This window comes from Panthera tigris, chromosome A1 (genome assembly GCF_018350195.1).
Source record: "Panthera tigris isolate Pti1 chromosome A1, P.tigris_Pti1_mat1.1, whole genome shotgun sequence".
NCBI classification, from domain to species: domain Eukaryota; kingdom Metazoa; phylum Chordata; class Mammalia; order Carnivora; family Felidae; genus Panthera; species Panthera tigris.
The window spans coordinates 163,137,702-163,153,262 of record NC_056660.1 but is presented as its reverse complement, the minus strand read 5'-3'; the positions used below and the strand labels follow the sequence as shown (position 1 = coordinate 163,153,262).

Below are 15,561 nucleotides of genomic sequence, written 5' to 3'. Positions count from 1 at the left end.
AGCAAGAATACAATGGGGTGTCTGGGTGGCTCAGTTGGTTAAGGCTCCAACTTTGGCTCAGGTCATGATCTCCTGATTCATGAGTTTGAGCCCCATATCGGGCTCTGTGCTGATAGCTCAGAGCCTGGAGCCTGCTTCAAATTTTGTGTCTCCTCTCTCTCTGTCCCTCCCCCACTCATGCTCTGTCTCTCTCTCTCACAAAAAATAAATAAACACTAAAAAAATTTTTTAAAAACACACTAAAAAAAGAAGACAAAAGAACCCAGAAAAAAAATAGACAATTTAGGGAACAGCAAAACAAATTTTAAAATATACATTATATTCTCAGAAAGATAAAAGAAAAATGGGATTCTGTAACAGACAACAAGAAAGAGCTCTTAGGGCTTAAAATAAAACTGATTAAATTTTAAAATTCAAGGAAAAATAGTAACTATACAAAATTAAGGATGTGTTAATTAACCCAATTATAATCATTTCACAAAGTATACATATATCAAATCAACATGTTGCATACTTTTTTTTTTTTTTAACGTTTATTTATTTTTGAGACAGAGAGAGACCGAGCATGAATAGGGGAGGGGCAGAGAGAGAGGGAGACACAGAATTGGAAGCAGGCTCCAGGCTCTGAGCCATCAGCCCAGAGCCCGACGCGGGGCTCGAACTCACAGACCATGAGATAGTGACCTGAGCTGAAGTCGGACGCTTAACCGACTGAGCCACCCAGGCGCCCCTACATGTTGCATACTTTAAATTTATGTAGTTTTATTTGTCAATTATACCTCAAAGTTGGAGGGAAAATAAAGAAAAAAAATATTTTTGTTTCTTTTGTTAACGTTTATTTATTTATTTTGAGAGAGAGGGAGAGGCAAAGAGAGGGAGGGAGAGAATCCAAAGCAGGCTACACATTGTGAGTGCAAAGCCCGACGTGGGGCTTGAACTCACAAACCATGAGATCATGACCTGAGCCAAAATCCAGAATCAGACACTTAACTGTCTGAGCCACCCAGGTGCCCCAAGAAAAAAATTTTATATAAACAGATATTCAGTAGAGGAGTTCAAAGTTAAAATTGAGGCTTCTTTCCACAAAGTAGAACAAAAAATAATAATAATAAAGGAAATATAAAATTAGAGAGAAAATATGAGGAAAAATAGAATCAGTCTAGACTATATAGTTTTGAGCTAATAGAAATTACAGAAATAAAAATAGGACAAATTATCAAAAGTACAATACAAAGTTTATCATAAATGAATAGCGTAAATCTCAAGGTTGACTCTCAATAGGTAAAAGCAGAACAAAAGAAAACAACAACAACAACAACAAAATCCCAACTCACATCAAGCAAGATTCGTCATGGTAAAATTTTGAAACACCAGGGATAAAAAGAAGACTAAAATCTTCCAGAGAAAAAAGCTAGTTGCATACAAAGGAATAGGAATTAAAATAGAATCAAACTTCTCTATAATCTAGAATTCTATATCCAGTCATGTTATTAATTAAAGGTGAGGGTGGAATAACAATATTTTCAGATTGGAATGGCTCAGAAATCTGTTTCCCGTGAACCCTTTTGTATTAGTCAGGAGAGGCCAGAATGCCAGCAATGCCAAAAATCTCGAATGCTTAATAAACCAAAGGTTTCTCTCCTGGCATACTTGGAATTTGTGTGAGTACAAGAAATTTCCCAGGTCGACCATCTTCCATGGCAATTTATCAACCAGTCTTATTTTTGGTTTTATGACTTTCTCTATACAAGGACTGGTATCTCCCTCCATGGAGAAAGAGTGTTTTTGTCCAAACTGGCGCTTATCATTCCTACTCCTAGCCCATTGCCCGGAGCTAGTTAATGACCTACATGGCTACAAAGAGGCAGTGGAGTGTCACCCTCCTATCTATCCAGGAAGGAAAGAAAGATTATGGAGAGGTACTAGACATGTCTACCATATTTATTTTAGGAAGCCACTGTGAGATGTGCTCAAGCAAAACAAAGGAGTATCCAAGAAAAGAGAAAACATGAGATCCAGAAAATAGGGATTCCACATCATCAGGCCTGGAAAGCATTCAGTCCAGACTAAAGCAGGAAGACTCAGGGCTCTGGAAAAGAGGTCATGAAGGGAGAAAAACAAAATGGAATTAATAGCCTATGTGTGGAGATTTGGAAAAAAAAAAAATACCATTGTCAGCAATGAAAAATATTCAATCAAGTTCTTAGAAAACAATGTAAATAAAAACATGTAGGAGGGTTCCTGGCTGGCTAAGTCAGTAGAGTATGAGACTCTTGATCTCAGAGTCAGTTAAGTATATGACTCTTAACTTCAGCTCAGGTTGTGGCTTCATGGTTGTGAGACAGAGCCCTGTGTCAGGCTCCACCCTGAGCATGGAGCCTGCTTGGGACTCTCTCTCTCCTTCTCTCTCTGCCCTTCCCCCACTCATGCTCATGCCCTCTCTCTCTCTCCCTTTCTGTCTCTCTCAAAATGAAGAAATAAACATCAAAAAAAGAATAAAAAAACGTGATAATTGGAGGAAATAAAAGTTATATAAGACAAATTATATAAGAAAGAAAATTTAATTATATTCACTACTTGGCTTAGCAGTAACATAATTTATCTGGTCATGATAATGTAAATATTGACTATTACTAGATACAAAAAAATATTACATAACTTTATTGGAGTAGGAATGAAAAGAAAAGGGGTGTAAGAGAGTTACATACTCATCAGCTCATACCAAGACATCAGTATTTCATGTCTGAAGGTAGTAAATCAAGGAATAAACACAGTATGTGTGTTATTCAACCACTCACATTGACTCTTACACTCTTTCTGAAGATGCTGTCTGCCTCCTGGACTGAGCCACCACTCCCATCTCCACCACTTTAGCCAAGGTCCCCAAATGGCCACAGTTAATGTAAAATCCAGTGCTTAATGGCCCATAAACTACACTTGTTGAGGGCCTGCCCATGCCAAGTCACTCCTCCACTCCCGAACTTCAATGGACCCTTGTACCACAGGGTGTGGAATAAGGCTTCTGGAGGGGCCACCAAGGGGCCAAATGGCATGACACTCCCCATGGAGTAAACTCTGACGAAAGAGACAAAGGAGACAAGAGAAAGCCATACAGATAAATCTCCCTTCCTTTTCCTATCCGCACAAGATTGAGGGTGGGGTGACTCATCACAGCCCATGTGGAGAAGTCATATTCTGAGGTGACATGCTTGCTGAGTATCCACCATGTAATGCATTACATGGCAATCTTTGTAACTTTCCTTGCTTCCCTTCTCTGTTGCTTCACCTTCACCTCTCTGGACTTGTACTCCCCAAATAAAGTGTCAAGATATTAATTCCTGAGTTAACCTGTTTTTAGAAAATCTAGGTTAAGATGGCATACTATTTTAGTTTATTATATTTATTTATTTATTTATTTCAAAGTTCATTTATTTATTTTGAGAGAGAGAGATAGCAAGAGTGGGGAAGGGGGAGAGAGAGGGGGGGAGACAGAGAATCCCAAGTAGGCTCTGTGCTGCCAGCTCAAACTCACAATACTGGGAAGTCGTGACCTGAGCCAAAACCAGGAGTCGGACGCTTAACAGACTGAGCCACCCAGGTGCCCCAAGACAGCATATTATCTTTATTTTATTTCATTTTATTTTTTTTAGCATATTATCTTTTTTTAAAAAATTTTTTTAACGTTTATTTATTTTTGAGACAGAGAGAGACAGAGCATGAATGGGGGAGGGCCACAGAGAGAGGGAGACACAGAATCTGAAACGGGCTCCAGGCTCTGAGTGGTCAGCACAGAGCCCGATGCGGGGCCCGAACTCACGGACCGCAAGATCATGACCTGAGCCGAAGTCGGACGCTTAACCGGCTGAGTCACCCAGGCACCCAAGCATATTATCTTTAAATGCAGCAATAAATACTTGAAGAAATGGTTTCCTCTGGGAAGTGAGACTACAGTTTAGGGAAAGTGAGACAGAAGATTATTTATAAGCCTTCTGATACTACTTATTTTTAAAACTTTGTGTTTTATTTTCATTAAGAAAAATTAATGTTAAAAGAAAATACGTGATGACTACCATTATATGGATTTGAAATTGCTCACATACCTTTCATAAGTTTTCCTCATAAATCAGAGAAACAAGCTAAAAATTATTTTAGTAGTATTATAATAACGTTGTGACTTAAGCTTCTGCATTCATACACATTTTATAGATTTGTCTAAAAAATCCTTTTATGAAGAGTGAAGAAAGATGTCACCTTAAGATCAATACCTCCTTGTATCCTGCTTAAAGTGCTATATTCTTGAAATGACAGCAAGTGCTTTATGGCAGAATAGCAATAAGTCAATCTATAGACTCATCTTAATAAATTATAGAGGAAAGAGAAGCAGCTAAAAAAAGAAACCGTTTTATTTTTACATTGACTGTCTTTTGAAAAATGGAACTGAGGGTGGAATTAATGATTTAATTAAACCGCTTAATGTTTTATTAAAGTCAATATGGCCTAGCGTTCCTGTGCAACCATCAGCTTGTCAATAAAACCTTTTATTTGTTTTTGCCATAGAATTCTTATTTTTCATTAGAGGTGCCTGTGTTACAGAGCCTCTAATTGTTTTCAGGAAACCATATATACGCTTATATTCTAAATTCTACTGAAAAAAAAATCAGGTCAGGTTCTGAAGGCCTGGTTTATTCAGCTTGGTGCTACTCACTATGAGAAGCTCGATTTCTGCTCTATTCAGCAGAATATCTGTTCAGCTTTTACAGCAAAGGAGGGACTCAAGGTCACCAGTGCAAAACCCTCTTGAGATTGATGTCTTCAGCAGGAAGCACTGAAGGACCAAAGATAATTTTCTCACTAGAACCTGTTAGTTTCTCCCCTTTCTTTGCAGTGTATTTTCTCATCCCAAACTCCCCCATTCCATATCCAGCATAAATTACCAAAGGTAAAAGCCAGTTAAAGGAAGAAGAAGTGGATAGGAGAGGCCTCCAAGATAATTTACAAACATGAACCTGTCTATTTTCATCTGAAGCATTGAGACTAGATGGGAACAGTCCTGGCAGAGAAAGGAAGAGCGTGGAGATACAAATCCAAAGAGTAAAGTGTGATCCAAGGTGTGTGTGCTCCCTGCCATCCCTGGATGTGAGTTCACTTACACAGCCTTCACTTAGAACATCTAGGACAATGGGAGACTACAGACCAGTAGTAATCAGTTACAGAGGCATGTTTTCATGACCACACTAGTCCTACTATTAGTTCTGCTTGGGTCTATGTATTGCTACAGGGAAACTTTCCAAACAAAAACTGCCTTTTAACCAGAAAGGAGGATCTGTCCTTGCAATGCTGAAGTCTATGCTCACAGGTCAAAGCGTCTGTGGGCAGGTCATGTTCTCACACTCTCTTCAAAGAAGTATCTTCTCTAGAGCCTCATTGCACAGAAAACAAAGACACACAGAAGAACGTTTTAATCAAATTATGACACACATACTTCAGGTCGACCTGATGCTACAGACTCATTTTCTCCACATTTAAGCCTAATGGATTTTATGACACTTATTTAAAAATTTTTAATTCACAGGTTTCACATGATTTGGCTTACAAGAGACTGACCAACTGGCTTGACTGGTTTTTAATGTAATTAACTTGCTTCATAATGTAGACATGCTTTTGACTGTCCCAGGTTACTCTCTTTGCTTATATTCCACCCCCCTCTTTTTTCTTCTATACCATTTGTCCCTTATGTGTTTTTTTTCTCACTTTTAATCCTCTGTCCTAAGTGTTTCCATCTCTTTATTTTTACCTTGATCGTGGAATATGGAATATGAATTGGATTCCTTTTTCTCATTCTTTTCTTCACCTTTTTGTTTCTAAGGAGTATGTGGTAAGGAAACAGGAAATTAAAGTTAACAATGGTGTTTTAAAAATAATGAACAATTATAGAGAAACATAGATACAGATATAGATACATACCTATATATCTTCAGTAAATGATCTTTTGTTCCTAAAACACAGAACAACAACAACAACAACAATACATATATTCCTACTATCAACCCCCAGAATTAATAACTTTTAATATTGAATTAATTGCTCCAATATTTTCCCAGTATGGATAATTTAAGATAAAACTGCACAGGCAATTTGTGCTTGCATTCTTTTAAGGAAAGAAGGGAGAGAGGCAAGGAAGGGAGGAACTAAAGTTCCCTTTCACAACCATCAACCTCATTTTTCATTTCTCTTTATTCTCTGCCCTACAGGCAACTCCCCCACACCAGGCAACCAGTAGCAAAATATACATAATTTTTTCAAAATTTTCATACTTATCCAGAAATAACACACTATACATATCCTTCTGCCACTTGCTTTTTAACTCAACATTAAATTTTTGAGCTAGATCCCTGATGATTTATATAGATCTAGGGCACTGTCATTCATATCTTTGTCAAAAGTCCCCTCACTACTTGCTAAGCACTATTTGCTAAGTATATAGGGACAAGCTTATCTCCTTTATCCACATGAAATCCCCTCTTAACTATATTCACATCACTGAAAAATGGAGGTTACTTTGGCAAATTCACAGTAGAACAACTTTACAATAAAGTCCAGATTTAAAACAAAAATGAAAAGCTTTCCTTTGAAAAGTTTAAATAATTTTATACTTGAAAAAAAAAAAAAACATTTCACCAGCTGGCTAAATTAAGGCACTACAAAAGTTCAGTCCAAGAATACTCCTTGGCTTTGAATCTGTTGCCTTTTCTTGTAGTTGGAAATCGGATACATTTTTTCCCAAAAGCTCTTGCCAATGTATACTTTCTTCTAAAAGAGTTAAATAAATGTCAATAGGCAAGCCAGCTCCCTTAATAATATTTCCTTCACTCAGATGATCTATTTTGGTTGAAGTTTGGCATACAGAGATGCTCTCATTCTTCCTGACACATTTCCAGAATATATGTAAATAAGGCTCATATCCTTCTAAAGCCTTTTGCTCCAACGATGTTCAGTATAAAACATTTCTTCTCCCCACTGCCCTGAAGCCTCACTGTCTCTTTATTTTGATATTCTGAGAAAAAGGAAGATGTTTTTTAAAATTTCCTCCTTGTCATCCCATGGCCTTGTCCTACTAGTGATTGCTTTAGGAATTACTTCAGAAAGTATTCATCTAGTTTTACATTTATTCTGCTTCTTTAATCTCTCTCCTGGACCTCACTGGTCCTTGACCTTTAGAATTTTAATGAAAGCTCTCAGGAAAGGCACACATGTGCACAATGACTACAACATTATATGTAGGTGTATCAGAAGGATGGTGGATCTCTCGATATCCACCCGGATCCCAGGTTCAGGTCCCTGAATTACACCCAGCCTGTGCCAATCAATACCCCCCCCTGCTGCTGTTTTTGACCCCTCAACTAGAACACCAGCAACCCCCCCCCCTTCTCTCTTGCTTCCCACTTTCCCAAACACTTGCATCTCAGGCACAAAACAAGCTAATTCTGCCCCAAATTTTAAAGTTGTGGGGTGGTATCATTTTAGGAACCATAAAACCTGTCCTGTACCGCCTGATGGGGATAATGCTGCCTAATCTGTTGATATGACAAAAATTATCATTTGCTAATGAAAAAAGAAGCAAAGTGAATGAAACCGAGCAAATCCACCCAATATTGAAAAGCATGCCGTTTCTGTACAGTTAAACAACTTGGTTGATCTATTCTCTCCCCTGCAAATGTTTCCTGCCCTTTTGCTATCCATTCTTTACTTCAAAATACTTCTCTCTATCCTTTCCACAACATGAACTTGAGAGACCTGAAGGTTACGGCCTGCAGGTGTTAAAAGAATTGCTGGTCATGCAAGCTGCCAAAAAGCAACTCACTCCAGATATTCTGGAGAATTCAGTGCTGAAAACAAGGAAACATGACCTTTCTGTTTTAGGATACCATTTGTTTTATGTTTTTTTCCCCAGTCCTACCAGGAATTCAATGGTGAAAGCAGGTGACAACTAAGGTAATACCTGTGTAGACTCACCTTAAGCCCTTCAATGACTCATCTTTGTATCATATGTATTAGAAGAATAAAAAACACAGTGATTTCTTAATTGTTTCTATGCATCTTATTTTCCTGAAAAATTAGTATTTAAGATGATTTCCCTTCAACATGCTTCCAAAGGAAATTCCTCAGTCACCAGTTGACTCATTGAGAGAATACAAACTTATTTTAACATCAGCCTAAGTAAAACACACTACAGAAGATAGTTATGTTGCCTAAAATCACAGAATGTGTTCTTGAGTCAAAGGTATGTCAGTTAGGACTTAGACATTTATTCTGGATGATCTGCACAAGTGTTACTCTCTATCTTGATAGATGACTGGGATCTTCAGAGTTTCTAGAATGACTGCTGTTAGTGACAAAATGAAAAGACATGTGTGTATATACGGTCTGCTCCATGTAATCCTGTCACTGTGTCACAGAGTAAGTTGTGGTAAGTCTTTCATGGTCTGGATTAGGCAGCCTCACTCTAGGGTGATAATACTGAATCCAACCTGCTCAACCAAACTCATGTCCTTTCAAACGTAGTATCTCATGCAACCTACTACCCTCTCCCACCCCCCATATCTGCCAGCAAATCTAGCTAGATATTCCTAAAGACTTTAATTGAAGCCCATGTCTTTCTTATTCTTACTGTCATTGCCCTCATCCACACTGCCATGCTTTCATTTTCTATTTAGCACCCTCTTATGGTCTCCCTAGCCAAATCCATTGTCTACTTGGCTGCTAAGAAATCTTCCCAAAATGCCACTTTTGTTATGTGAGGAACTTCTGACATCTCTGCTCCCCAGCAGTGGTAGGCAGCATAATGTCTCCCAAAGGTGTCCACACCAGACATCTGTGACATGTCATATTATGTGACAAAAATAACATCCTTTACATATGTAATTAAGGCTACATATCTGAAAATAGGAACTTTATCCTGGACTGTCCTGGTAGGCTCAATCCAATTACATGAGATCTTAAAAACAGAGGACTTTCTCAGGCTGGAAAGAGAAGAAATGCAGAAGAAAAAGCCAGAGAGATTCAAAACATGAGAAGGACCTGACTCATCATTATGGGCTCAGAGAGACAGGCAAGATGACAAGGAATGTAAGTGGCCTAAAGGAGCTCAGAGAGGCCACCAGCTGACAGCCAGCAAGGAAATAGACCTCAGTCTTATGTCCATAAGAAAATGAGTTCTGCCAACAATGTGAATGAGTTTGGGAACAGGTTCTCGCCCAAAGCCTCCACCAAGAGCCCAGCCCAGCAAACACCTTGATTTTACTCTTATGAGACCCAGGGCAGAGGAATCAGACATCTGAACTAAAGCACCATAAGATAATAAGTTTGTGCTGTTTAAAGCAACTAAGTGTGTGATCATTTGTTATGGCAGTAATAGAAGACTATTACACTAGCTAATCAATCCAAACTCTCTTCCTACTCTGCAAGACATATCAAAGTCTGAACTACTTCACTAATCCTAACTAATTTCCCTCAGCTCACAAACACTGGCTTTTAATTTCTGCCAGGCCAAGCTCAGCTTGGTACTCAGAGCTTACGTTCTTTGGTGAAGAAAATAAATATCAATATACAAGTGACTAAATAGTATAAATTCAGAGAGTGTGTGATATACACAGAGTTGTGCCATCCTGATCCTCTGCATAAAGGACTGTCCAGCCATGGAGAAAGGCAGTCAGCAGGCAGCTCCAGCTGTCAACTCTTTCAGGACCCACTTGAGCTGCAGAGAGCCACTTTTCTCAAAACCATACCCTTTCCAAGGAAGTCTGTATCAAGTAACTAAGTGGGGAAGGCGAGCAGCATTTTGGTTCAACACAGGCCACTCTCACAAGCAGTATTCACTCCAGAGTTCCCCACAGGGCTGGCTGAAGCTTTATAAGGCCCACATTGCAGTTCACATTCTTCCTGTGTCCAATCCTGCTCCCTGTTTCCTTTCATTGATTAATTTTTAATAAACAACTTGGACTGCAAACTCTACTTTAGCAGCTGTTTCTGGAGAATTCACGCTGTGATAGAGTAATAAGTACTAACAAGAAAATTAAGGCAAGTTAAAGATACAGTGTCTGGGATAGCAACTCAGAGAAATGGGATATCATAAAAATGTCATGCTACAAAGATTCAGAAAGGTGATATAAAAAAACTATTTTAAAAATTATGGCTAAGTTTATATGAAAGTAATACATAATCCAAAATGCAAGAAACAAAGGTGAAACTGAAAATCAAAACAGTAAGAATGTAAGCTGACATGGATGAGGTATGGGAGGTAGTTGGATCTGGAATTAGGACTTGATGGCCAAGGGCTTTGATTTTAATGCGCACACAGGGGCAGGAGAAAAGGACTTAGGCCCACGTGAATCAGAAATTGGAGCTAAGACCTTGCATAAACCTGGGAAACTAAAGAACTGCACCCTCAGTAGAAGAGGGACTGGAAATACTAAACCCATCTGTCATTGAAAACTACAAAGAAGCCTGCTCTGATGTTGTTCTGTAAGTAGGAGAAAGAAATATACCACTAGAAGCCACATGCCCAACATTATACTACACATGCTTTTGGAGTTCCACTTAGGTAGTATAAGAATTTCCAAAATGATAATTCAGATAAATATGTCATAAGCCAAAATATCTCTGAAGAATCAAGCAGCAGCAAACCAGTCTGCCCTAGATTCCCTCAAGAAAGAACAATACCACCTGAAGATGAGATCACAGTTATGACACAGTATCCAGGATGAGTGCAAAGCAGACAGAATAGATTATAAAGTAAGTATAATTAAAATCAGGCAAGAGATTCTTAAAAAGGCATAAAAACTATAAGAAAATACTAAAATACTGAAAAAAAAGGAAACCTGACAGATTTGAAGAAAAAACACAAATAGAATCCCTAAAAATGAAAATTTTAATCATTGACAGTAAAATTCAATGACTAGGTTAACCAGCAGATCAAACAGAACTGAAGAGACAATTAGCAAAGTAGAAAATGGAACATTGAACAAATGTTCCCAGATCCCATGAAAGTGTGCCACTCAGATTGCCCTTCAAGATACTCTGTTGAGGAGAGCATAGTTGCTCAATAGCCCCTCAATAGTTACTCTCTGGTTGTACCACTTAGTTCACTTTGAGGTCTATTCTCCAGGGTACAAGAGCCAGTCCATTCCTACTCAATATGAAATTCTTCTAATGGGCAACTTCTGTTCAGCAACTCCCCCATCAAAACCTCTCCAGAACTACATTCAAGTCCAAGTTGTTAGAATCCTCCTTTCCTTCTCTCCTTTCACATTTGTCAGCTGTGCATGATGATCTGATGGCTTTCCCTGTCTATTTTTGCTCTCTCCCTCTTCATCTTCCATTACCTCTAATTAATCTCTTGCATATCTAATCCTGCCTTGACTTTTGTTTCTTCGAAAAGCAAAACTCACACAAAAATAGAATAAAATAACCAAGCAACATTAGCATTGAATAGAGGAGGAAGTAATCAACATTAGGACATTTAATAGCTCTTTTATTGTATAAAGATGAAGAGTTTGGTTAGACTTTTATTGTGTTAAGAATGCATGTTGAAAATGTAGAGACAAACTCTTAGATTACAAATGGAGTGCATTTTTTCAAATGCAGAAGAGAGGAGTATCATTAATAGAAGTATAAAAGAAGAAAAAGCAAAGCAAGAGAAGAGTGAGGTAACTAAAAAGCAAAATTTATGATGGTGGAAAAACCCAAGCAAAGTAATCACAATAAAATTCATTGAAACTGAAACTATTATATGAGCTTATTAAGAATAAAGCTACATATGATATATATGATAAAATTATATATCATATATATGATAAAATTAAAAATGCATGAGCTTATTAAAAATCAAGCTATATATGATAACAAGAGAAATACCTAACTTTAAGTTCCCCTCAAATAGAAACTAAAGTTGTGTAGAAAGATTTTCTAAGAATAGATTTCATAAAAGTGAGGTCACACTTTTAAGATCAGAAAAAGAGTTTCAAGGTTTTTTCAAAGAAGTGTTACAGGGAAAAGGAGAAGCATTTCATAATGATAAATGAAATTTACTGGAAATATAATAATGTTGAACCTCTAAGCACCTAACAACACAGCTTGAAAATTCATAAACAAAAATATGAGAAAAAAATTTCCAAAATAAATTAAGAAATACATAATTATAATGAGATAATTTGCTATACCTCCCTTAGAAACTTAGAAATCAAGTGAATAAAAGTTATTTAGAATATAGAATATTTGAATATCACAATTAACAAGAGTAATCTAAAATATATATATATATATATATATATATATATACACTATATATATATATATAATCTAGCAATGTTAGGGAAAATATATTCTTTTAACTATGCATGGAACATTTACAAAAATTAATCAAATTTAATATCATTGAGCAAAACTCAACACCAAAGCACTGACATAAATCACAGACCTCATTCCCCAATCATACAAAACTAGACATCAACAACAAAATCACCCCCAAATCCTGTACATTTGAAAATATTTTTTAAAAAGTTACAGAATTTAACACGTTAAATAATCTGTGGTTCAAAAATTGAATTGTAATGGAATTTTGAAAATAATTTAGAATTGAACAGCAATTTCTAAAAAAGCACTGTATTTCAGAACTAGTGGGATACAGCTGATGTCATTTGAGAGGAATTCACAACCAACCTTAAATTCAAATATTAAAAGAAAATTGAAAATTAATGAGTTAAGTATCAAATTCAAAAAGTCAGTGTAAAATTTAAAAGGCAAACCCTGAAAAAATAAAAGCAAAAAAAAATAATGAAGAAAAGAGAATGAATGGGTAGGATGGAGGTGGGTTTTTTACTTTAGACAGGATGGTAAGAAGGGCCAAAGGAGTGGCCATTTGAAAAGAAATATGCAAAAAGGAATATTTTAAGATATTAACAAAGTATTTTTTAATAACAACATGCACATTTTGCATCCTGCCCTACCATGGAAAGAGACAGAAACTTGGCTTACCAGTTTCCCGTTCCTAGCAGGTATATATATAGAATGGAAAAATCATGCATGTCTTGGCTCATGAATCCTCCCTCAGGGATAAAGCCATAGATGCAGCAGGTGCTCTGAGAATAGATCCCTTGAGGAGATGATGATGACAGACTGTGTAAAGGGAGTTCATACGCCTGAAATTAGAGAGCCTCTCAGTTCTGTTGCCCTGTTTCCCCATGAGAGCCAGCATCTACACCTTGTGTCCCAGCCTACACAATAATGTACCCTTTGTGGGAAGAAAATTCACCCTGGCCTCCTCTAACAGCAAGCAGGACTGCCTCTCCTACTTGCAGTTGCACAGGACTTTGGTGCCACTCAGAGGCATGTGTTCCCAATTCTAAAGCAACTTTTGCTTGTCCCTTTTGCTCTTCAGACCCTGTTGAAAACTCCATCCAGAGTAAGCTAATTACTCAACTTTCTCCTATCACATCGTCCTATCATTGTCACCAATGCAGGCCATCCATTGTCACCCAGACTTTCACCCACAATTGTTCTATAGCTCCACTAATTGGATCCAACCTTCCACACCTGCCAACCTTCAGAAAACCCACTAAGGAACTCCCTATTACATCACCCTACACTATTTCTCTCAATAGTGCCTATCTGGTCATTTTCTTGCTTCTTTATTTTATTGTTTCTTTCATGTCTACCCCCATAAGAATGTAATCTCCATGAAAGCAGGGACCTTTCTTGTCTTGTTCACTACCACACCCGCTAAAAAGATAAATGAATTTCTCCCATATATCCAGGGAATCTTCTCTCCATATGAAGACAGGAGGGAAGATCACTAGCATGAATGTCCATTCTTTAGTATAATCCTGCCATTTGAGAGTTTGTGAGACAGAGATAATGTTGTACAGCCCCCTCATGCCCATCTTTCTCTGCCGCATGAGGATTATGCTCCTGCTATGCTGGCCCCATGCCCAGATTCAAAGGACTATACTGCATTGATTTTAGCTGGGGCAAGATGCCAGCCAAGGACCATTTGGGAAGAATTTCCCACAGTAGGCAGAAAGTGACACCTCAGATGCAAGTTTAAACTGCTCTCAGCAGCAAGCGATGCTAAACAGGCTCCATTTGAGACTGCACTGTAGGAGAGCACACCTGAGCATTCTGGAACATGACATCAGCAGCCAAAATTGTTTCTTGTGCAAACCCCAACCCAGGAAAACCTAGGAAATCCACTCACACAGCAAGAAACCTATTGAACCTTGTTAATCGCAAACAGCTTGCAGCCCCTAATTAATCCCTGCCTCCTTGAAGGGTTTTTTCTTTGGCATTTACTTATTTCACAGTTGCCTAAAACTTCAACAATAGGCAATACTCAAGTAATCTTACATTGTTTTTGGTTTTTCAGCAAAGGTGTGTGTAGAGCCACAAAATAAAATGGCAGTTGAGAAAAGATGGCCAAAGAATGGAAAATGTTATCTTAATCAACCAATAATTTTTCTGCCAAATATTCATACTGTGGCAGAAGACTACTTCTAACATGTACTAAGTAATTTGGTAGAAATTTCTGAAGACTAAATTTTAACAGGTAAAACTGTTATAATCCTGACCAATTCAGCTAACTTTTATTGAGCACCACAAAGCCAGTCAGAATGAACTCTAATTGGCTACTCCCTAGGATTTCTGAACCACCTTCAATTTTGCATCTTATAGCAAGAAGTATCTTCCAAGACTAAGTGTCCATGCTTGTCATTTTTATAGAATCTTTTATTGACTCCTGCTAATTTTTATAACTCTTATTTCCTCAATAAAATATAAGCTCCCTAAGCATAAGGATGGTGCCTTGTGTTCCTATTATGTACCTAGGGCTTAGCCCATGGGCTGGGATAGAATGGGTGCTACATAAGTGCATTCAGTTAAAGAGATGTATGGATATCGCTTTGAAGATGGCTAGATGGACGAAAGAGTGATGAATGAACCAGAAAAAGCATTATAGCTTACTCCTTAGGTACCCTGCATCACAGTCCCCTCTGATTTTAGGACAGCTGCAGTGGACAGTATGTGAAAACCTCAGACTAAACCCTCTCACTGCATTCCACATCCAACATCATCTGCATGTCTTTCTGCTGTCTGCTCAGGGCCTTCTCTGACATGGCAGGTGCCCATCCAGCCCAAGCATAGGCACATTCCAGTCCGAAGTGCAGGGGAGTTAATACCCTGGGGATGTCCTCAACCAATGAGGTGTGAGAACCAGTGGATGAATGCCCCAGCCTCCCACCCTCAGGGAGACAAGTCTCAGAGGCATTCTGCACAAGTCTCATCAAGTCTCAGCAGAATCAAGCCCCCGTTGCCTATGGCAATGCTTTCAGTCTTTATGTCGGCTTTCTCCCCCTCACTCCTTCACTGTCTGTTTCCTGAGATGACCTCCCAAATAAACTACCTGCACCCAAGTCCTTGACTTGGGCTTTGCTTTCATGGAAACCCAAAGAAAGTGTCATAATGAATCTAATGTCTGACTCTCAACCTGAGAAAGATCTACAAGGACATAAA

At 38.1% G+C, this 15,561-nt stretch overlaps 1 long non-coding RNA gene across 1 annotated transcript; it reads right to left on the bottom strand.

Moving 5' to 3' along the window:
- Nucleotides 1-5,778: 5,778 nt before the first annotated feature.
- On the bottom strand, nucleotides 5,779-13,182 carry LOC122231517. Its single transcript, XR_006208754.1, has 3 exons — nucleotides 13,033-13,182; nucleotides 5,965-5,995; nucleotides 5,779-5,861 (listed from the first exon to the last, which is right to left on the bottom strand). It is a non-coding gene; the product is annotated as an uncharacterized LOC122231517 (long non-coding RNA).
- Nucleotides 13,183-15,561: the final 2,379 nt, after the last annotated feature.